Source organism: Mus caroli, unplaced genomic scaffold (assembly GCF_978045245.1).
Source record: "Mus caroli unplaced genomic scaffold, Mus_caroli_1 scaffold_15, whole genome shotgun sequence".
In the NCBI taxonomy this organism is placed as follows: domain Eukaryota; kingdom Metazoa; phylum Chordata; class Mammalia; order Rodentia; family Muridae; genus Mus; species Mus caroli.
The window spans coordinates 85,652,208-85,676,413 of record NW_028227270.1 but is presented as its reverse complement, the minus strand read 5'-3'; positions in this window follow the sequence as shown (position 1 = coordinate 85,676,413).

The following is a 24,206-nucleotide window of genomic DNA, read 5'->3' as shown; positions in this document are numbered from 1 at the left end:
ACCCTCACCCAGTTGGATTACTATTCTTGAAGGAGGAAAGAGACAGAAACATAGAGGAGCACATGTACAAACTCTGCGCCTTCTACAATCCAAAGAGCCCCAGGGGTTCCTGGCAGTGCCTGGAAAAAAAGCAGAGCCCTTCTAAAACCATAAAAAATAAATATCTGTTGTTCTGAGCCACATGCCTTATGGCACCTGGCCATGGAAGCCCTAGGAGATGACACAGCATCCTTTGGGTAGAGCTGATCCAAGGCTAGCTTGGGGCCCCATGAGCACACTTCTCTGATAGATAATACAGCCTAGAACAGCAGAGACTTGAAGGAGGACTCATAATAAACTCCTAGTATAATCTATAGTCTCCTTAAGTTTGTTCATCAAAAAAATATATTTAACACAGCTAAATAGTGATGGTCACTGGAACATTAAATGCCCCAAAAGTATGAAAGCCAGCAGGCAAATGATAAAGGGACTGAGAAGTTCACAAAACAGTGTGAAGAAGTGAGAGCCATGGGCACCTTGAAAGCACAGCCCAGAGAAGACCGTACACAAGAGTAGTTCATTCCCGCCGTTCATATTTCTCACATAAGGAATTCAAAGTCCAGATTTGAAATTCGGGGGATGAGGACTGGAGAGATAGCTTGGCAGTTAGGAGCACTCACTGCACTTCCAAAGGACCTGGGTTTGAGTCACAGCACCCACACTTCAGATCATAAGCTTTTGAAACTCTATTTCCAGGGAGATCTGATGCCGTCTTCTGGCCTCTGTGGGCATTTATTTGCACATGTAGTGCACAGAACCACAGGTGGCACATATACAATTTAAAAACAATGACTAAAAAACATTACAAAAACATGTTGGTCAAAACACAGATATGCCCCTATGCCTTGCATACCTGCAAGAATAGTTTATTAATGAACACTGAATTCTTCCAGTTGCAATCACAGAAATTTCTCATGGAATAAACCCATCCCATAGTCCTATAAACCCACCCAATTACAGGCTAACTTCTACCTTCCTAAATGGTGGATTGAGTTTCTACTCTGGTGAACATCTGTTTTAAACTATGCTTGGGCCCACTCTGGGATGTAAAACCGTCTTGTGCACAGTGATGGATCAACACCCACCCTCAGCATTTTCCCTCCCTTCAGGAGACCAGCAGTCTGGTCCTCTAGTGGCTCTGCCTGCCAGGCTATAGTAGGAACCTGCTTTTCTGGCAGGCACTGTGATGTTTGTAGCGGTGAGGCTGGAGACTGTTTCCAGAAAGACACAGGCTCTGGGAATTTGCCGAGCAGTGACTGGGAGCGCAGTGTCAGGGTATCTGGACCTTGATCTTGGGCCTGAGGGGGCCAGGCAGTGATGGGTTGAGAGAGGAGAGGATGGGGCCTGGGTCTCCCGGGGATACTTGCTTCTGGCCCAGATCCTTAGATTTTAAAGTGTGTAGCACATTTGCCCCCTTTTAATGTTGGAGCCCCTGAGAGAGTACACTTAGGAATCAGCTCACACAAGCTCTGCAGAGATTATCAAACACCCAGAAATTTTGCAAGCCAGTTGTTAAATTAAGCCACTTCAAAATTGGCCACAATGGGATTATTTTTACTCCATGGAAATCAACAAAGACCACAACTCAGGGTTGGATTTTCTCTTTTTTCCACAGGGCTCACATCCTGCTGCTGTTGTCTCACTGATTTCAGGAATATTTTACATCCCTCCCACATGCTTTCCAAAATTCTCACCAGAACCCTGGCCAGCTACCCCTGTAATGTTCTTTGCAGCATTAGCCCGGGGTTCTGCTATCTTTCTAAGAGACGCTAGGTTTCCTGCCCTGGTCTTCTGTGGTTTCTCTCTGCTTAGAGTGCAAAATGAAAACAAAGCGCTCAGTGTCAGAGAAAGATCAGGGAGACACACCTTCAGGGCATTCTCCAAGTCAGCAGTACCAGAGGGCTCCCAGCCTGATTTATTCTCAAGCCCTACCTCAAGTGGTTCACAAAAATATCATGTAACCCGAAAACACAGAAAGAGAGCACTGTTCTCATTTCTCAACTGTATGCAGAAAGCAGGCAGCTCTGACATCTTGCAGTGGTGGCCGAGGCCCTTCTGCCAGGCAGCCTCCAGCCCTTCTGCCAGGCAGCCCCCACTTGGAGATTGTCCATCCCTGCTTTCTGGTGAGCACATCCTGACTTCACTCCAGATGGTGGGAGTCAGGCGAGTGGAACAAGACACAAGCTTCCGCCGGATGGTAAAAATGAATGACGCTAATAAATATGTCTTTGGCCACTTGGTTAGCTCACCATCATTCAGCCAAGACACCCTCCTAAGTTCCTAAGACACCCCCCCCCCCCGTAACAACTTCAGAAGTGTCCCACGACCCAGCACACACTATTCAGGTCAGACAAACAGCAGAATACTAAGAGAATTCCTTCCTGCCGAATCAGGAATAGGCTAGACCTGTTGAGAATTCTTGTAAACTACCCATCTGTGAGTCATATTTGTATCACCCTGAGTGACTGGGTTTGGGGTTAATTGCAAAGTTTGGCCAGCTGCCTCTGCAATTGGCTCAATTAGTTATGGAGGTTGGTAAAACAATGATCTGAGGTCACTGGCAGATTCAGACCAAGGGGCAGCAAAATTGAAAGTGGAGAAACCAGCCAAATTAAACCAAAGAAAAGGCCAGTTTGCAGCTATGTGGGAACGATGCCCAGCATGAAGCCGGGGAGAGCAATTAGTTAGAAATATATCGAGTTGTTGATAATTGAATATCTTAATTTTTAAATGCCAATTTTATATGATGTGGCCAGATAAAATGACCCAATTGATTTCCAAGGAAGTAGCCATTGCACATTTCAAGATTGCCTGGGCTGCAGACAGGAGAAACACAGCCCAGCAGGAAAAAAAAACAACCACATGTATGTGGTATGTGTGTATGTTTGTGTGTGTGTGGTGTCTCACATGTTTTCCCTGATTCTAACATGTTCTTCACAAACACAGTTCAGAGGAAGGAGCTCTGGCTGAAGGCTATGGAGACCTATACTTACACTGCAGTTGACTTGCTATATGGCCTTAGTAAAGATGTTTCCCCGCTTTAAGTCTCGTTCTTTTCAACTGAGGTGATATCACAAACACTCTCATGATGCCAAAATGAGCTGACGGATTGCAATGTGGTGTTTTGAGGTGCTGAGTGCCTCGTAGATTATTCATAAAGGCTGTATTCATAGTGGTTATCAGCCCCTATGGATATGTGGGGGTATATGCTCCCTGGGGAGAGAGTAAACTTTGAATGCAATTGTAACAGAGTGCCCCTGTGTTCTAGTGTCATTTCTGATGGTAAACAATGCCAACACAGTAACAAATTGCCAGAGAGTTTTTCATTAGTCATCAGAGTGTAAAAGATTTGATAAATGACGAGAAAACGTTGGCTCTTTTGAGGTGGGAAATCCATGTTATTGACAATAGCAAATTACATTTCTTTGAAAAAGGTGGGGTCACGGGTTTTAGAGTATTTGCCTTGCTGCTGGGATATATGAACAGTCGCCCCCCTCCCCCGGGAGCTTGTAGAAACTGTCCCCAGCCAGCCCCAGCCCAGCCCCCACCCTCACTTTGTTCAATCATTTGTGTGACAAGGCTGAGTAGCAGCCTGGGGTGGGCCCTAGAGACAGAGAAAGAGGAGAGATACTCAGTGTTCGCAGAATTTGGGGAGCTGCAAATACAACGGCAGTGGTAACATTGCTTGGAGGAGGTATGCCAGGGAGTCTGGGGTGTTATGGTACCCTCTGTTCTCATTCAGTCTTCGATTCCCAGCAGCTGCCCACTGCTCTTCAGCTCTGGCACCGAGCCAGGACATGCTTCCCTCCAGAGCTGCTGCCAGCCTCACTCCTCCACCAGCAGCTGTTGGCACAGCCCTGGTAGGGCAGCATGACCGCTGGCACCAGTGTGAGCAGGGCACATCTGCAGAGCGTCCCCTGCCCTTGGCTTCATGCCTGTGGCTTTATGCCCTACTATGCAGGAGGTTCCCAGCTGGTGCCACTTAACAGGACCCTCTTCTTCACCATGGAGGCTGCAGTGGGTTAGCTTTTTCATCCCTGAGATGTTCCACTCTGCTGTGAGCAACGTGGCGTTTTCCAGACACATGTTCATCTTTAACATTTATTTCCAGACTTAGGGGGTGTTGTTAAAATTCCACTGGTGACCTTCGTAGAGTTTAAATGAGTTAGCCCACGGGTGTTAGGAGGAAATGGTATTTTAAAAACCAAAGCACCAAACACACGAGGATATTATGCTAAGTGAAATGAGCCAGTCACAGAAAACAAATATGGTTATGATTCACTTACACAAGGTATCTAGATTAAGTCAAATTCCCAGAGGCAGAATGTAAAGTGGGGACTGCTGCCAATGGGAAGAAGGGACACTGTGGAGGAAGGACACTGGAGAGGAGGGACACTGGGAAAGAGGGACAGTGGAGAGTTAGGACTGAATGGGACCAGAACCTGGTTCTACAAGACAAAGCCACGTTGGAGGTAGGCAGTAAACTCTATGTTATGAACATAAATGCTACAATTAAATTTTTAAAGAAAATTTAAGGGTCAAAGAGATGTCGCAATGTGTAAAGATGCTTGCTACCAAGCCTGATGACCTGAATTTGCTCCCTAGGACATACATGAGGGAAAGAAAGAACTGACTTCCAAAAGCTGTTCTCTGACCTCAAACGTCCATGAAGAATGCACCAATATATATATTTGAAAGAAATGTTTAAACAGAATACCAAATAAAGAAGCCACAATATTCATGGTGTGACAATCACAAGAAGGATTAGAATTCAAGGGCCATTAAACTAATAATTAAAAAAGACTCCTTCAAATAGAAACACATATTTTCTAAATTTTGGTTTTACTGGTCGGAAATTTTCTCTCAGAAAATAGCTATCCCGAATTGCATTTATAAGACAGTGATAGGACCTAGAGCAATGGCTCAGTGGCTAAGAGTCCTTTGGTGCTGTTCCAGAGGTTCCCAGTATTCACACCAGGTAGCTCAGATTACCTGTAACCCCAGCTCCCCGGAATCCAAGGATTGCTCACAACCTCTGTGGACACCTGCACACAAACACACATAAAGCAAATATCGAATACCATCTAATAACATTTGTGTGCAAGCATGTAAATCCTTCGTAAAAAGGAGACCAGAAATGGAAATTCAACTCATAGCACCTGTCCAAAATGTAAGAGGACGAACCTCACAGACAGATTTAAAGGCTAGACTGTCTTTTTACCTAACTGTGCCTTCCTCAGAATTGAAACCACAGCTCTTAATTCTGAGTTGAGTCCTTTCCTCCCCACTTTAGCCAAAAGGGCAACCAGATTCATAAGACTCCTCAGGCTAGTGTTGAAAGGCCTTGGCCTACTTTTGCCAGAGTCTCAGAGGAAGTCCTCCATCCATGGCTGATTCCATGGGCTTGACCAAATGCCACCTCCTATAAATTTTTTCAACAAGGAAAGAAAATCCCCGAAGAGAGCCGAGATGAAAGCCTGCCCTTGGCCCAGTGTCTAGGAGATGCCCTTGATATTCAGTGCCCTCCAGAAGTCACTGCAAGACTGAAGCCCTGTAGAAACTAGTAGGACTTCCTGTTTAGAGCCACACACCAGGAAGTAGACCACAAATTGCCCTGGTCCAAAGTCTTGCCATGTGTCAGACCTATTCTGACTTCTGCAGTGACCTTGTAGAGCTTCTCTCTTTTCAGTGCCCACATGCAGGTCTCTGAAAAGCTCTGTTCTCCAGCCATCCCTGCTGAGAAGTTCAATGGGGGGAAGGGAAGGGTTGAGGAGGTGGTGGCTGTCTGACCAGGCCATCCAGAGAACTTCCTTTGTATCCAGGAGTTTTTGCTGGGAGACATTTCTAGGTTCTATGTATGCTGACCTCCAGGACTTCCAGGCTTCTAGCTCCTGGCTGATGTCTATCCCATAGTCTTTGCACTTTGGTTTCTACCATGTCCTGCCCTGAATCCCTGTCTCTTCTTTGACATTGATTTAGGGCTTTTTCAGACTCTACTTTCTCCAAGTCCAGAGAAGACCACTGCTCATAGAACATTGTTGCAAGAAGACAGAGAAAATGAAGGAAGCATGAGGAATATCTAAAAAAGAAGAGAGAAACTTAGCTAATGTTTTCTAAAAGTTCATAGCTATGTTCTAACTTACAACATGCAGTACATATAGAAGGGCAATAAGCAGAGTTCCAGAGAGTGAGCCCAATAGCTGACCATGCCCACTTCTGCCCCTTCCATAGTAGACAACTATCTGCTGCATTGTCAAAGAATTCTGGGATACGCTTCATTCTACCACTTACTCGGGAACCCTGGGCTTACAAGGCACTTCTGCTGTGCTCCTAGCTCCTAATACAGGCAATGATATGGACGAATCTGTTAAACATTTGTTGAATGAGTGAGAGTTCGGTAGCCCATAGGGTCAGCACTGTGATAAGCCACACAGCTTCAGTCAGCAGAGTTGGATTTTTCCCTAGAAGAACTATGAGTCTGGGATGCAAATGCCCACTTCCTATATTGGGCTATGATATTCATTTTCTTGGACAATAAATTCCGGGCACTAGCAGGTCTATATGATTGCTGACCTGCTGTACGTGGACAAAGTGCTTATGCCCACTGCTTTTCCTCTCCAACCTCATCCACCCTGATCCCAAGAGAGCAATCAGGTACAGCGTAGACTACACTAAATAGTGTTAATAAAGTGAAATTACTCTCTGAGTGCACAAGCATATTACTAGGTGCTCATTGTACAGAGTATAGTTAATGAAGTGTTTTCTGTGCCCACCAATTGCCAGCATCAGTGAGTCGGACCCTCAACTCTCAACCCAGTGCCAGATAAAGAACTAAGTTTCTCCGTGTTCTCAACATCACAAAATACAGGTTGGGAGAACCACATATATATATAGTACCATTGATTCTCCTTTTTCTTTCAACTTTAACATTTCTTTTGAGACATTCTGTGAAAGCTATGTTACCATGTTTGAGGTGGCATTTGTTGTCATCCACTTTAGCAACCATTTAAATAAGTCTGAAGTTTACAAAACACCACTGGTGTAGCAGCAGGGTGGCATGAGGCACTGTGGCTTAAATGCTGCTAGAGGAATAAAATGTTTCTTCCTTTCAGTGAATCACTAGAAACAGAGAGGAAAATGAAAATGTCCAGAAAGAGTAGCTTGTGGTACCATTTCAAAATCATCAAACTATGGAGAGCTTCAAGAACTCAAGGCCTCCCATAGATTACACCCCAAGCAATGAATACTTAGATTAGCATGTTGGTGGCTTGATGTTTTCAATGTTCTTGAGACTATTCTGTGATGCTTTGAATACATTAGTCATATCACAGTACATGTGACCCTATCATTTAAGTTCAAATGTCCCAAGCACATTCTACTTCAGTTGGGTAATCAGTTTGTCAGAACTAACACACACACACACACACTCCCACATGGTTGTTAATGGGGAAGATCCAACTGTGAGTCAAGAAGGATGACCTCACACAATATAAAGATGGACCTTGCTTGTCTTCCAGGAATGAGCTCAGCTCACTGAGCGTTATCACAGCTGCTTTGCCAGAAATTGGGCCAAAAACTGGTTGCTTCTGTTAGGAAATCTTGGTGTAACTTGACCATTTCCCTCATTCTCTTCCCCCAAATCTTGGTTGATCATGATCATTTTTCTCACTTTTCCTGTACCTGCACAGAAAATACTGCTACTGGGAGTCCAGGGTGAGTGTACATCCTGGAAATCTGTCATCTCTTGACTTCCCATTATTCTATGAGCTTTGCTATAGCCAATGTATCTACTTCCCACTAAGTAGTACCTTGTAATACTTATTCCAGACCAGCAGATGTACATGGTTATCAAGAAAGGAACAGCAACCCAATAGGCAGCTGCCCCTCAGCCATGGAATCTCTGGTTACCTTTGCTGGCCTCAGATAGATTAAGCCAAAATGAGAGTCACTAACCATCTGATGACTCTAGCAGCTACAAAAGTTCTCAGCTCTCCCTGGCCCTGGCCAACATCCCCAGAACACCTCTTATGCAGAAGGCTGTCTGCAAAACCCTCGGGTTTTACTGCTTTGAAGAGACATTATGACCAAGGCAACTCTTATAAAGGACAACATTTAATTGGGGCTAGATTACAGGTTTGGAGGTTCAGTCCATTATCATGACAGCAGGAAGCACAGCAGCATCCAGACAGGCATGGTGCAGGAGGAGCTGAGAGTTCAACATCTTCATCTGAAGGCCACTAGGAGAAGAATGTCCTCAGGTAACTAGGAGGGTCTCAAAACCCACCCCCACAGTGACATACTTCCTCCAACAAGGCCACACCTTCTCCAACAAGGCCACATCTCCTAATAGTGCCACTCCCTGGGCCAAGCATATTCAACTACTACCAAGGCTAAACCTTATTTATCATTGCGTTACTGGGTCATTTCCCTTCCTTTGCTCTTCTTAGGTCCCTATGCTATGTGACTTTCCAGTACATTTGTGCCAGCCAAAGAGCACTAGAGATGGAGGGGGACCTCAATAATCTTGGATAGTGGTTCTATCTCCTACCCCTGGCTCCCTCACAGCCAGTCTGGCCTGATTCCTGTTTTTCTAAGAACCTAGCTTCTGGGTTTTGGCTAATCTCACCTCTGATACTTCTGCTGGTGGAGGCTTCCTGCTTTGCTCAACTCTGACATGGGTCACTATCTCCTGTGTGGTTTCTCAGCTTGTGTAGCCATGTCTCTAAATTAAGATTTCTTTGCTAAAATATCTTGAAAGTCTTGTGCTTCCTGACTGAGCTGTGAGAGATGAAGTGTTTCCTTGTTCCTCCCTTCATCTGTGAATCCCGTAGGCAAACCCAACTCCTGAGAACACTGTATACCTGAATCCTCCTCACACACTGAATCTCCTTCTCAACATAAGAGACCACCCCTCCACAGCTCATGGGGTCACTTCCAAGCTCCTCCTTCTCTGGCTAAGGAAGCCACAGAGACTCTGTGGGGAAAAGACTCCAATCTGCCATTAGTTCACCAACCCCAGAGATGTAGTGATATATGAGCACCTGGAGCAAAGATAGACTTTAATGAGCAAACATTCACATAGGCTCATTCTCTTGAATGAAATATATATATCCCATATATCTATGACTAGAAAGTGACTAGAAAGTGACTAGAAAGTCTGTGTGCAAAAGTGTCAAAATAAATACTAAACCCAAGAGTCAGTTGAGGTTATTTTCTCAGAGAGTTTATACCCCAAGTTCTAGGAGCCTTCAGCTCTGTCAAGTAAATTCTCTCACATCCAAAGCTTTTGTCCAACTAATATTATAGGTCACTAAAACAAAGGGTAGGTGTTGGTGCATCCTGAGTGATGTCATGGGAATTCCCAGGCTTTGTAGGACAAAGACACCTTCTTCCTTAGCAGATTCAGTAAAATTCACAGAGGAATCTGTAATGTCTCCATGTTCATGTTACCTTGGTCCACCTCACTGTTGGTTAAACTACATTTGATGTCTGCTCTTTAGTTATCCGTAAGGTTTGAGATGCATGATGTCACTCTCTGTGCCCTCAAATCAAAGAAGGTTAAAAAAAATTCCTTATACCCTGCTCTAAACATGATAAGACAAACAAACCTGTTAAATGGCAATCTATGACACAAACCTCACATCTTTAGCATAAGTCTCCTATCTCCACCCCAGCTGTCTTCAAAGAGGTAGATTAATTACTTCCCCAGCTACTGGGGACCAGGAAACTGGGGCCATGTTTCCTGACTCCTCGATTAATAGAGACAGAAAGCGGGCCAAAAATACATTAGCATGGTTAACGAGAGAGTGTTGGAAATTCAAAGCATTCGAGGGCTTTGTTCTGTTCTGTTTTTTTATGAGAATCTATTCCAGACACAGTGTCCATCCGAAGATGCTGAATCCAAAGACCCAGCCTCAGGATGTGATTGCTCATCCCATGGCTTTTTGGGAGAAGTATAGCAGAGCTACCATGCACAATTTGATAACTAAACTTTAACTCTGTATTCCTTTTCTCTGTATCTTAGTTTTTTCTCTCAAAATAGAGACCTTAAATAACATAGGGATAAAGAGACTGTCTTTGGGCAAGTAGTTTTGTGCCCAGAAATGTTCAAACCCTATTTAAAGCTTCAAATTTGCATTAGTATCCTAAAACCATCACAAATGAGTGGCTTCAACATAGAAATGTATATCCCTTCAATTCCAAACACTCAAAGTCCAGGAGGTGTCAGAGGGCAGTAAGGCCCAGGTCCCTGGATGTTTTCCATGGCTTTCTGACATCTGTGGCATTCTTTGCATGTAGGTACATAGCCACACTCTCTGGCTTCATCTACCCATTGTGTTCTCTCTGTTTGTGTCCATATTTCTCCATTTACAGGGACACCAGTAAATGTCTTAAAGCCCACCCTACTCTAGTATGACCTCATCCATCCTAACTAATTGCATTTTAAACAATCCTATTTCTGAATGAGATCAGATTTGAAATATTAAAAGCTATGCCAACAACATATAAACTTAAGGAACACAAGTAATAAAGAGTTTGACCTTCTCAAATGCACGCCCTCTTCATAGGCATAGTACAGTCTGTCACCCAACCCAGCCCCACCCAAAGTCTTAAACCAATCTAACAGCAGTTTGAACTCCAGAGTCTCATCCAAATCCCTTAAGGTAGATATAGGTAAGACTTTGTATACGATTCACCTATTATTGGCTGTAATTCTTCTTCACCTGTGAGATTATGAAAATGGAACATTAATTGGTGTCTGGAGTGGCAATATCTGTCCTACCATGGCATAGATGAGAAGGGAGAGAGATTCAAAGGAAGAAGAGACCCTGGGTCCTAAGAAAGTCTAACACTTAGCAAGGTAAAATCCATTTTTATTTGTTGTTTGTTTGTCTGGTTTGATGTTTTAGAGATAAGGCTTTGCTATGTAGCCCAAGACAACTTCAAATTTGAAACCCTCTTGCCTTGGTCTCCCTAAAGCTGTGATTACAGATGTTTGCTGCCACACCTGTCTCTGTTAGCATTTAATACATGGCAATATCCCTCTCTGGCTCCATACTATGAGGTTGGTCTCAATATAAGGAAGTCACTTTCCCTCCATTAATGCTTCGGGTATGGCCCTAAAAGGACACCCTACCAGATTTTCCTCACATGAGTTTGCAGACATGAGTCAAAAGGCTATTTATTCTGTGTTGGCCGGAGTTTGTGCCTCAGCAGAAAGAACTCTAGGCTTAGACACAACTAGTCCACCATTGACTGTTGTCATGGTTTGTTAAAGCTGTCAAGAAAAATCAGTAACAGTCCAGGCCTTGCGAAGCATTTAAAGATCTAGCCTTGGCCAAGCTGTCAAATCTCACCATGAAACCAAAACTTTCAACACTATTTCAGAAACTTGTTTCAATTTCAGTTCCAGAAGCAGAGTGGGAAGGTCTGTCCTACAGAAGCAGATGGCAGCTTCCAGTGACAGACAGGAGGTGTGTTCCCCCATCCTACTGCTTCTCCATCCACACTCAACACTTCGGGCTTCTCCAGGATGATGTGGCTGTGGTCACTCTTGCCACAGAAGATAACGAGTATCTCATTCTCAACAATATGAATGAACATGCAGGACATTATCCTCAGTGACATAATTAGACACAGAGAGACAGCTGCTGTGTGATCTTGCAAAACAGCAAACTCGTAAAAGCGAACAGCTTAGAAACAGGAGACAGGACATACTATTAAACATACTGGAGAATTGTTGCACAGTGACTACAGTTAAAAATTGGGTGCTTATATACACCTCAGAGATAGTATGGGTGTGGTTCCAGACCAGCACAGTAAAATGAATCGCAGAGCAAAGTGAATCACATACAGTTGTTTTCTTTGGCAGTGCATATAGAAGTTGTGGGTAAGGCTGGTGAGGTGACATATGTCTTTAATCCCAGCACTCAGGAGGTAGAGGCAAAAGAATTCAAGCCCCAAAACAGGGACTACAAAGAGAATTTAAGTCCAGCTTGGGTTATCTAGAAAAACTCTCATTCAGAAAATAAAATTATATATATATATATACAAATACATGTATACATATGTATGTATACACACACATATATATATCAGTGTATTAGTGTATCACATATATAGTCATATCTATAAATATGTGTTCTAAAACATTATATATAAAACAGTATGTTACATATATTATCATATCTAAAATACATATGTACCTTGATTCTAAAATGCCCTACTTCTGACATATGCTAACAATTATCTGAACCTTAAGTATACCATAATATTTTTAGTTGATGTCTTAGTCAGGGTTTCTATTCCTGCACAAACATCATGACCAAGAAGCAAGTTGGGGAGGAAAGGGTTTATTCGGCTTACACTTCCATACTGCTGTTCATCACCAAAGGAAGTCAGGACTGGAACTCAAGCAGGTCAGAAAGCAGGAGCTGATGCAGAGGCCATGGAGGGATGTTCTTTACTGGCTTGCTTCCTCTGGCTTGCTCAGCCTACTCTCTCATAGAACCCAAGACTACCAGCCCAGGGATGATCCCACCTACAAGGGGCCTTTCCCCCTTGATCACTAATTGAGAAAATGCCTTACAGTTGGATCTCATGGAGGCATTTCCTCAACTGAAGCTCCTTTCTCTGTGATAACTCCAGCTGTGTCAAGTTGACACAAAAATAGCCAGTACAGTTGATCAAGGCACTTCCTTTTATATCTATGTTTGCTATGACATCAGAGTGACTGATGGCTGACACAGGTGAGAGCGGTGAAGAGATTTCTTAACATAACAGTGAAGTTTGCCTTGGTGACCAACCTCCGTTCACAAAAAGCCATTTCTCGGTGGCATGCAGTGCTGTGGTAGCACTTCACCCATGGGAGAACTTCTTTCAAAACTGGAGTCAGCTCTTTCAAATGTGCTGTTGCTTTAGCAACTAAGTTTATGCAATGCTCTAAATCCTTCACTAGCCTTTCAACAGCGTTCTAGTATCTTCGGGACAGGAATAGATTCCATCTCAAGAAAGCACCATCTTGCTTATTCATAAGAAGAAACTAACACGTAGAAGTTCTGTCATGAGAGTGCGGCAGTTGGCCTCATCTTCAGGCTCCACCTCCAAATGCTGCTTCTATCTTTTCTGCAGGTACTTCCTCCACTGAGGTCCCTAAGGGGTTTCAACCCAGAAAGGTGTAAATTGACTTCTAAATTCCTGTTAAGGCTGACATTTAATCTCCTGCCAAAAATCTCATGTGTCCATAAGGACATCTAAAAGGTGAGTCCTTTCCAGAGAGTTTCAGTTTACTTTGCTCACATCCAGCAAAGAAATCATCATCTATGGTAACTGTAGCCTCATGAATGCATTTCATTTTTTTAATAATTTATTTTGTGTGTATAAGCATTCTGCCTACATTGAACAGTGTATCACATGCATGTCTGGTGTCCGAGGAGACCAGAAGAGGGTATCAAATACCCTGGGACTAGCACTCCAAATGGTTATGAACCACTATGTGGGTTCTCGAAATAGAACCAGGGTTCTCTGCAAGAGCAGCCTGTGCTCTTAACCTCTGAGCCATCTCTCCAGCCTATAAATGTATTTTTAATAAGATTTTTAAAGTCAAAATAATTCCTTGATCCATTGGCTGCCCTGTGTTAGTAGACATGAAGAGCCTATCACCCTTGCTGTCTGTATCCATCAGAGCTCTTGGATGACCAGGTGAGCTGTCACCATGAAGTACAATGTTCTTTACCTGAAGCGTGGGTCTCAACCGTGAGACTAAGTCATTCAGTGAGCCATGATGGGAACAAATGCGTTGTTATCCTAACTCTGTGTTTCCATGTTAGAGCACGGGCTGAGTAGATTTAGTACAGTAGTAATTAGTAGATTTAGTAATGGTCCTCGGGTTTTCAGAATGGCAAATAAGTATTAACTTCAACTTCACTTGCATTGGCCTCTGTCCTGGTTTAAATATGAAATCCCTAAAGGCTAGTGTGTTGAAGGTCTAGTCATACAGCTGTGTTCAGAGGTAATGACTAGTTCAGGAGGATGCTAACTTCAGTGGGCTGATTTCTTTACAGATTCATAGTTGAGTGGACTATTGGAGGTCGAGCCTAGTTAGAGGTAGGAGATGCGGATGTGGACTTGAAGGGTTTGTCTTGTCTTGCCTACCTCTTTGCTAGTTCTGTTTCCTTGTATCATAAGGTGAGCAACCTCTCCTGCCTCACCACACCCTGACGCTATGGGCGAAACTAATCCAAAATTAACACTTCTTCTGCCAGGTGATCTTGGCCAGGCATTTTAACACAGTGGCAATGACCTAATACAGACCCAACAAGATAGCTAGCCTGTCATCTGAAGCTTCAAAGCCAGACATTCGTTTATTCGTTTATCTTCTCTAGCTAGGAAAGTCCTAGAAGACTATGTCAGCTACATGTAGATTCTAGTACGCAGCACTGAGGCCAGCGTGATAGTTAACAGCAACTTGGTTCACAATAAAATCTTCTGAGGAGGAAGCCACAGCTGAAGAATTGTCCTGATGGCCTTAACTGGTGTGGGAAGAGCCCTCCCAAAAGTGGGTGACACCTTCTGGTCTCCAGACAGATCAAAAAGTGCGTGAGACATTGGTTGTGACTTCAACATAAGCTGATTTAATTTACATATATGTGTTTGTGTGCATGTATGTATGTGGTGTGTACTATGCGTACACTCTATCAATTCTGTTCCTTTAGAGAACTCTAACAGCCAGTTTCTTCCATTACTAGGTGTTCTGAGGACTTGCAGCAGCCTCTCCGTCGCCCCTGATCACATGGCCTTACACATTATATTATGGAGATAGCTTCTTTCTCAAAGCCTCCTGAACCAGCTTCAAATGTTTCTTCTGCAGCATCCTCACCTCTCTCGATATTTGTGAAATTGAAGGAGTCACCTCCTTGCTCTGCTTCACACTTTTGGGAGAGTCTTGCAACAAGTTTCACCTTTTGTCTACACTGAGTAACACTTTCTCCGAGCCAGCAATAAGGTGGCTCCAGTTCTACTTGCCCCGCGTTTCTAAAGTCCTACTTTAAATTCCCTGCAAGCACTTCCCCTTTGCATTCACAGCTGTGCTGAATGGCTCAAGAGTCTTTCATTCTTTCTCAGATTTTGACACATGATTAAGTATCAATCTAACAAGTGTTTAAGCTTAATCGATGTTAGCATTTGACCTATGGTGAGAAAATCTGTGACTTGTCCTTTCACAAGAGCCCAGAGAGGACTATGAATTCACCAACTGGCTTGGTTTCAACGTTGTATCTCAGGCACAGGGAACAGCGCAGTGGGGGCTGGGGGGGGTTGTCTCTGAGGAGAGACAAAGACAGGAAATGGCTAGTTAGTAGGGCCACCAGAATACACAGTGTTTCTCCCTCTTGTATAGGTATGGCCTATAGCTATGTCCTACCCAGGACAATGACAATAGTAACAAAAGAAATTATAATGGAAAAGTTTGGGACATTTGCCAAAACACCACATGGAGACATGAAATGAGCCCATGCTGCTGGGAAGGTGAAGTCAACTCTGCTTGAGCACTGTACAGGCCCAAAGGACTCCATGCTGATTTACACTTAGTGTGGGAGTCGTGGACACTAAATTTATACTTTAAAAAAATGTTTGGAGTTTCAATATATACTTTATAAAGTATAATAAAATGAGGAATGCCTGTGCCCCATAAGTACGTACAGTATTTGTCCATTTAAAATGAGTGAATTGGGGGCTAGAAAGGTGCATCAGTGAAGGTACAAGCCAAGCAACCGTGGCAAGCTGAACATGGCACCAAGTTCAACCCAGGAACCCCATAAAGATGAAAGGAAAGAATCAACTCTACCACGCTGTCCCCTGACCTCCACACATGCTGGGGAACATATGGCCACATCATGCACACATACAATAATAAATAATTAATAGTCAAATACCTTTAACCTCAGCATGTTGGGGAGCTGAGACAGATGTCCAAGGTCCCCCTTGTCTACCTGGTAAGTTTCATACCAGTCTGGACTACATAACAATATTAGCTCTATAAATATAAATAAATAAAATGTTTAAATAGGAAAAAAATAGATCCAGATGCAGCCAGATGTACTGAGCTGAACTGCAGAGGAACAGGTCAGTATTATCACAGGACACGAGAAGGGCATTCTTAAAAAACAGTGCACCTGAAGACCTGCAGTCAACACTTCTGCATTATGAGGACATACTTTGGGTTATGCCCCAGATCGCTGAAAAGAGTATCCCGGATTAGCACTCATTAAAAGTGAGTCCCCACAATTGATAGTCCATAAGGGTAAGTCTTAGCACCACTGGTCTATACTTCTGTTGTCAAAGCAGCTTAGACTTGAACACCAGTCCTTTGAAACAAGAATCCAAGTTGACTATCCCTGATTCAGAAAGCCAGAATCTAGTATGCTTTGATATAATTAAAAAAAATAATAAAATAAAAAAACAAAAAACAACAACAAAAAAAACCTGTCTGAGTACCACCAGTGGAAAATTCCACACCTGACCTCATATGACAGATTGTAGTCAAAACACAGGTGCACTAAAATCATATAAAATTACCTCCAAGTATGGATATAGGTATAAATAAAATGTGTGTTTATACATGGGTCCCATCTTGAAGGCAGCACATTAGGTAGATATAAATATTTCAAAATCTAAAAAGAAAAGAAGAAGTCAGGAATCTGAACACTTCTATCTCTAAGCATTTCAGAAAAGGAATACTATAATAACATCTACCACAGAGTCCTTGAGACAAATAAATGAGATAAGGCAGGTGGAGAGTTCCTTAAAGACACATATTAAGAGCATTTGGCATGCACCAGACATTGTTTTGTAAAATATACCTCCTAAAACTGTTCCCAGTAAATAAGATAAGGCATGCAAAACCACTTAGCCACAAGAAGGTTGGCATTTGGTAGAACTGTCTTAGAGCTGATCTGTGAAACTAGGAAAGGTCTTGGCTCAATACATGTTTAGAAGCCAATAAATGTTAATAATCACTACATAACCATGAGCCCCAGAAGGAGGCCAGTCAGTGTCTACCTCAGGTGGAGTGGGAGCAGAGTATGATAGGGGCTTGAGGTAGACAAGACAGGACAAATTCAGTTCCCAATGCCCACATCTAGAAGTTCAAAACCACACAGAGCTCTAGCTCCAGGGGATCAGACACTTTCTTGTGAACTCTGTGAATACTTACCTGTACTCACATGCACACACACACACACACACACACACACACACACACACACACACACACATACACACACACACACACACACACACACTTTAAAAAACAGAAGGCATACATGAAAATATTTTATTGTAGAAAATGCCACAGATTAGAATTCTGACCTCCAGGAAAATTTATGGGACCTAGTTCCTTCTCAGGGGACCTGCCTTTCTCTCAGGGAGGAGTAAGTCAACAAATCCCTCGTTCTCACATTACAGAGGACACAAGCAGATATGCTCTAGCTGAAATCCTCACCCTGGGCGAGGGTGTTCCCACTGCCAGGAATTCTTGAGTGTGCCAGGTGGACAGCTCCTGCCTTCAAAGCTGGCAGCCTAACCAGGAGGACACACAGAGAACTACAAATCCAGAAGGGGCGGGGTTACTGTGGGGCAAGTAGAAAGGTGAATATAGACTAGACCGTGTGGCTGGCAAAACTGAAGAGCATGGCCATCGGGGGCGTTACAGGAGGTTTGTCTGTGCCCACTGTCAGGTCAACTTTCTTGAAAAGAAAAATCAATAACTAATTTACTGACTCTCTCCTACATGATTCCTGCATAGATACATCCCAAGAGAGTGTGGGAATTCCATTCCTTTCAAAGGAACTCGTAGAAATGAGATGTGGTCTATTAATACAACCCAGTCTTTAGAAGAAATGCTGGCACATGCCACATGTGGGTGAACTTGAGTGCATGACACTCAATGAAATAAGCCAGCAAAACAAAACAAGTATTCTGGTTCCATTGTGCGATGTAATGGTAACCGTCAGGTTCCTGAGTCAGTGGTAACTGCCAGGAATAGGGAGAAATAGGGCAGTGTTTGACAAGAAGAGCTGCAGATCTGTCAGATGAAACCGAATGATGTGCGGGATGTTTCAGAGCACGGAAGCACAAATGATGCGGTCGAGCAGCATGCCTAAGAAGGGCAAGCTTTATGCTGGGTGGGGTGACCACTGATGTATTTTATTTTTAATTAGCAGACAAGGAACAGTTGTCTTTATGGCATCTTCATACATACATACTCTCTTACAGTTCTGCTCTTCATCTGCCTGCCCCGGTCCTTGTACCCCTCCCCCTTCATCATCCCCTCACTCCCCTTCTATGTTTATAGCACCTGTGTTCTACATCCCTCTCTAACTCCTTCCTGAAGTCTATTTTCCCCCTCATGCATCCCTTTCCAGTTTCTAGACATCCACTTCTACTCTGACATATAAATACAAATGGATAAAAAATAGAAGCCAGAATCTGCATCTGCAAGAAAACATGGAGTGCCTGCCTTTCTGTGCAGGGTTACCTTGCTTAATATAACATTTTCCATTTCCATCCATTTTCCTGCTAATTTTATAATCCCATTTCTCTTTGGGGCTGAATACATATTCCATTGTGTATCTGTGTATCACATTTCCACTGTCCATTCATTAGGTGATCAACATCTAGGCTGATTCCATTTGCTTGCTCTTATGAGTGAATAAGAATCTCTGTGGCAGGGCATAGAATCCTTTGAATATATGCTGCAGAAGAGTGCTGTTACCAGACCACAGTTTCTACAGCTGGTTCTGGTTTTAATTTTTTAGGAGACTTCACAGTGATTACACCAATTTGTACTCCCACCAACACTGAATAAAGGTTCCTTTCCCTACACCCTCATCAGCGTGGAGTGCTATTTTTGTTGTTGTCTTGTTTTGTGTTGTTTTGTTTATGATAAACATTCTGGTGAGGTAATTTCCTTTTTTAAAATTTCCCTAATGGCTAAGAATGGTATGCTGGCTAATTTATGTCAACTTGGCATAAGCTAGAGTTGTCTAAAAGGAGGGAAACTACATTAAGAAAATATCTTCATAGATCCAGCTTAGGGCATTTTCTTTTCTTCTTTTCTTTTCTCCTTTTTAAAAAACTTTTTATTAGTTCTTTGTGAATTTCACATCATGCACCCCAATCCCACTCATCCTCCTCATCCCCTCTACCCACCCTCCACCCTTCAACCTCCCCCATCAATGGAGAAAGAAATGTCATTATGGAAGCATTATGTCACAGTGTGTCACACAGTATATCTGTTTGTCCACACTTCTTTGCCTGTAATGACTTGTTGGTCTGGTATGAGGCTTCTGGCTTCAGCCACTCTGTCACGACTGAAAGTAGGGCATTTTCTTAGTTAATGATTGATGAAAGAAGGCCCAGTCCATTGTAGGTGGTGCCACTCTGGACTGGTTGTCTTGGATTCTATAAGAAAGCAGGCTGAGCCAGTCACAACAAGCAAGTATGTCACACTCCTCCATACCCTCTGCATCTGTTCCTGCCTTCTGGTTCCTGCCCTGTTTAAGTTCCTCTCCTGACTGCCTTCAATGATGAGCAATAATATGAGAAATAAACCAAATTAACCCTTTTCCATCCAAGCTGTTCAGTCATAGTGTTCCATCACAGCAACAGAAACCTCAACTAAACAAACAAACAAACAAACAAACAAACAAAAAGATGTTGAACATTTTTAAAGAATATTTCTTGGCCATTTGTATCTCTTCTTTTGAGAAATGTCTCTTTAGCTCATTGGCCAATTTATTAATTCACAGTTTGTGAACTTTTTGGTATATTCTAGAAATTAACCCTGAGTATGAAGTGTATCTGGGAAAGCTTTCTCTCATTCTGCAAGCTGTCTGTTCGTTCTGTTCTTCATTTCCTTTCTGCGCAGAAATTGTTCAGTTTCATATAGTCACGTTTGTCAATCCCTGTGTGTTGTGGTTTATTCAGAAAGCCCTTGCCTGCACATACACTTTGACTTGCATTCCCTATGTTTCTCTTTGACAGTTTCAGTATTTCGGGTTTTAATTTAAGGTCTTTGACACATTTCAAATTCAGGCTTGTGCAGGGTGAGAGATATGGATCTAGTGTTATCATTCTACAGGTGGATATCCAATTTTGCCAGCACCATTTATTGAATAGGTTGTCTCCTTTTCAATGAATGTTTTTGACAGCTTGTCAGACATTAGGTGTGTAGCTTTATTTCTGGGTCCTCAGTTATGTGCTCCTTTAATGCACAGTCTGTTCTAATGCACATAGCATTTCTCCCTACATATATGGCTATGAGTTAATCTCGTGGACACATGAAAATACAATCTTATGTCAGTTAAATTCTTGATGTTCTGTTGAGCAAACACTGGGAGAATGCCTATTTAGAACTGAAACAGTTATCTAAAAAGTACTTCAAACCTGACATATCTAAAACCATAATAGTGTCATTCTCTCCCAAGTCCATACCTCTGGCAGGGTTTTATCCTGGAAAGGGAATCACTCTATACCTTTCTATTGTTCTTCAGACACCTTCCCTCCTTCCACCCTCCTTCACTGTTGTATAAAATTCATCATGAAGCCTTGCTGATTCTTAACCACAAAGTGCCTTCTCCCCCCTCCACCCCCTGACCCCCCACTGAAGCCAGATCAACACAAGCATCCATTAACCCTCGCTCAAACCACCAAATTAATCCATAGTTGAGTTTCTTACCTTTACTCTAAACCCTTACATCTAAGATGAGAACAATGTGGTCTTTCCCATGCCAATCAGGTATTACAAACCCCTACTTTAGACACCCAGGGATTTTACAAAAACTGTGACAACAACATCCTTCTATATGTAGTCCTGACTCACTACATAGCCCCTTCTGCTCTAGTGCATCTTCCTCTCTGCACGGGAGTCATGTTCATCCTCTACCCATTCTTAGGTAGAAGGCTATGGTCTCTTCCTTCCATAAATAGAATCTTCTGTACCATCTCCACCATTGCTGATTGACTTCTAACTTTATTCTATCCACTGTGTAATGGCTTCCTCCTCAAGGCTACCTCCTATCAATCCTACTTGGGGCTACTTTTTTTTGAATTAGTTTTTTTATTAGGTATTTTCCTCATTTACATTTCCAATGCTATCCAAAAAGTCCCCAATACACCCCCCCACTCCCGTACCCACCCACTCCCACTATTTGGCCCTGGCGTTCCCCTGTACTGGGGCATTTAAAGTTTGCAAGTCCAATGGGCCTCTCTTTCCAGTGATGGCCGACTAGGCCATCTTTTGATACATATGCAGCTAGAGTCAAGAGCTCTGGGGTACTGGTTAGTTCATAATGTTGTTCCACCTATAGGGTTGCAGATCCCTTTAGCTCCTTGGGTACTTTCTCTAGCTCCTCCATTGGGGGCCCTGTGATCCATCCAATAGCTGACTGTGAGCATCCACTTCTGTGTTTGCTAGGCCCCGGCATAGTCTCACAAGAGACAGCTATATCTGGGTCCTTTCAGCAAAATCTTGCTAGTGTATTCAATGGTGTCAGCGTTTGGAAGCTGATTATGGGATGGATCCCTGGATATGGCAGTCTTTAGATGGTCCATCTTTTCGTCACAGCTCCAAACTTTATCTCTGTAACTCTTTCCATGGGTGTTTTGTTCCCAATTCTAAGAAGGGGCATAGTGTCCACACTTTGGTCTTCCTTCTTCTTGAGTTTCATGCGTTTAACAAATTGTATCTTATACCTTGGGTATCCTAAGTTTTTGGGCTAATATCCACTTATCAGTGAGTACATATTGTGTGAGTTCCTTTGTGATTGTGTTACCTCACTCAGGATGATGCCCTCCAGGTCCATCCATTTGCCTAGGAATTTCATAAATTCATTCCTTTTAATAGCTGAGTAGTACTCCATTGTATAAATGTACCACATTTTCTATATCCATTCCTCTGTTGAGGGGCATCTGGGTTCTTTCCAGCTTCTGGCTATTATAAATAAGGCTGCTATGAACATAGTGGAGCATGTGTCCTTCTTACCAGTTGGAACATCTTCTGGATATATGCCCAGGAGAGGTATTGCTGGATCCTCTGGTAGTATTATGTCCAATTTTCTGAGGAACCGCCAAACTGATTTCCAGAGTGGATGTACAAGCTTGCAATCCCACCAACAATGGAGGAGTGTTCCTCTTTCTCCACATCCTCGCCAGCATCTGCTGTCACCTGGATTTTTGATCTTAGCCATTCTGACTGGTGTGAGGTGGATACCACTGTGGTATCTGCATTTTCTACATGGTTCTTGAACAGCTTCTTTTCGCAAAGATGTCTTAGTCATCTGAGACCAGGCACCTTGTTTTGCTTATTCATTTGGCTGTTTTGCTTTTTGTTGTGTTTTGTGTTTCGCTGCTGTTGTTTTGACTGCTAACTGTAGCTGACTGAAGCTCCACATACTAAAGTCCTATCACAAACTAGATACTATGAGAAGGTGGAGCCTGTGCCAGTGTGATTGGCTCATGGACAGCAGAGCCTTATTAATGGGATTAGTGCTCTTCTTATAAAGCGGTCCTAAAGAGCTCTTTCATCCATTTCTACCATGTGAGGACACAATCAGGTGACAGCTACAATGGAAAAAGTGGTCCTCAACAGACACTTAATCTGCCTTAATCTTACCTTGATTTTTGGATGTCAAAGCCTATAGACAACAATGAAATTGCAGATCAGGTGTTCCAATCCTGAAATTACAACCATTCAGGAAGAACATGCAGGAAGATAATATGTTCAAAGCGTACCTGGACTATAGAGTGGGTTCAAGGCCTTTCTGTGTGCCTCAAAATAATCCCTGTCTCAAAATAAAAAGTAAGAATAGGGGTAATGATATAGTCCAGTAATAGTAGAACATTTGTCTTACATACTGAGACCCTGGGTTTGATTACCAGTAACACACACACACACACACAAACAGAGAGAGAGAGAGAGAGAAAGAGAGAAAGAGATTGAGAAATAGGTCTCTGTTGTTTAAAGCTGTCCTACCCAGCTCATGGTATTTTGTTATTACATTCTGAATGGACTAAAACATCATTATGTCCTCCTGTACACAGCACAATGCTTTGCAAATAGCAAGTTCTGAAAAAGAATGGATGAATGAATGCAGGAATTCCGAACAACTAGAAGCAAATGACTCTAAATTACTTACTCTGAATTACAGCATTTTAATGAGGAAATTCAGTATTATTGCTAGCAAACGCAGGCATGTAATTTGATGAAACCGGTCTTTGTGGAGCTGCTTCTGTGTGCTCAGCATCACCATAGACAAAGAACTGGGAGGGAAACAGAATGGACATCAGACACAGCCTCTGTCCCTAAACAGTACTCAAAGGTCAGGTGCAGTTCTCTAACAAAGAAATAGGAGAGCAAGTACTCATAACACAGTAATTCCCTAAAGACAACACAGGAAGTAAACCTGCAGTACTGCTCATGCAGTTTCCAATGGGCTTCGAGTGCAAGGGAGATGGGGTAGACTAGAGGAATGAGGTATCTTTTTTTTTTTTTTTTTTTTTTTTTTTTTTTTTTGGTTTTTCGAGACAGGGTTTCTCTGTGTAGCCCTGGCTGTCCTGGAACTCACTTTGTAGACCAGGCAGGACTCGAACTCAGAAATCCGCCTGCCTCTGCCTCCCGAGTGCTGGGATTAAAGGCGTGCGCCACCACGCCCGGCTCATGAGGTATCTTTGTTAACGAGCTCACACCTGAAATAGACCTCAGGGCAAGGAGATGAGAGGGAGGCTTCCAGGCATAGGAGCCCACCCACACCGGAGACACCGTGGTGAGTTTATAGGGAGGACCACACTATTTCCTGGAGCAGAATAGGAGCCGGAAAACATTTGTTCTTCATCCAGAAATCAGGAGGACATTGCAACCAGTTCAAGGTGGAAGACTGAGAAAGGGCTTGGGAGAGACCGTGGTGATCACCTGGGGTTTGTGGCTGTGAAGGTCACTCCATCTTGAAGGTATTGTGCTTACTTGATCTCATCCACAAAGCAACAGGGAAACCGAAGAGGCTACACTGCAGAGATTGCCACCGCTGGCTGGGGCATGGGAGAAAGGGCTTACAAGTAGATAAGAGATCACCTCTGCTGAAGTTACCCAGCTTCCAAGCACTGAATCCATG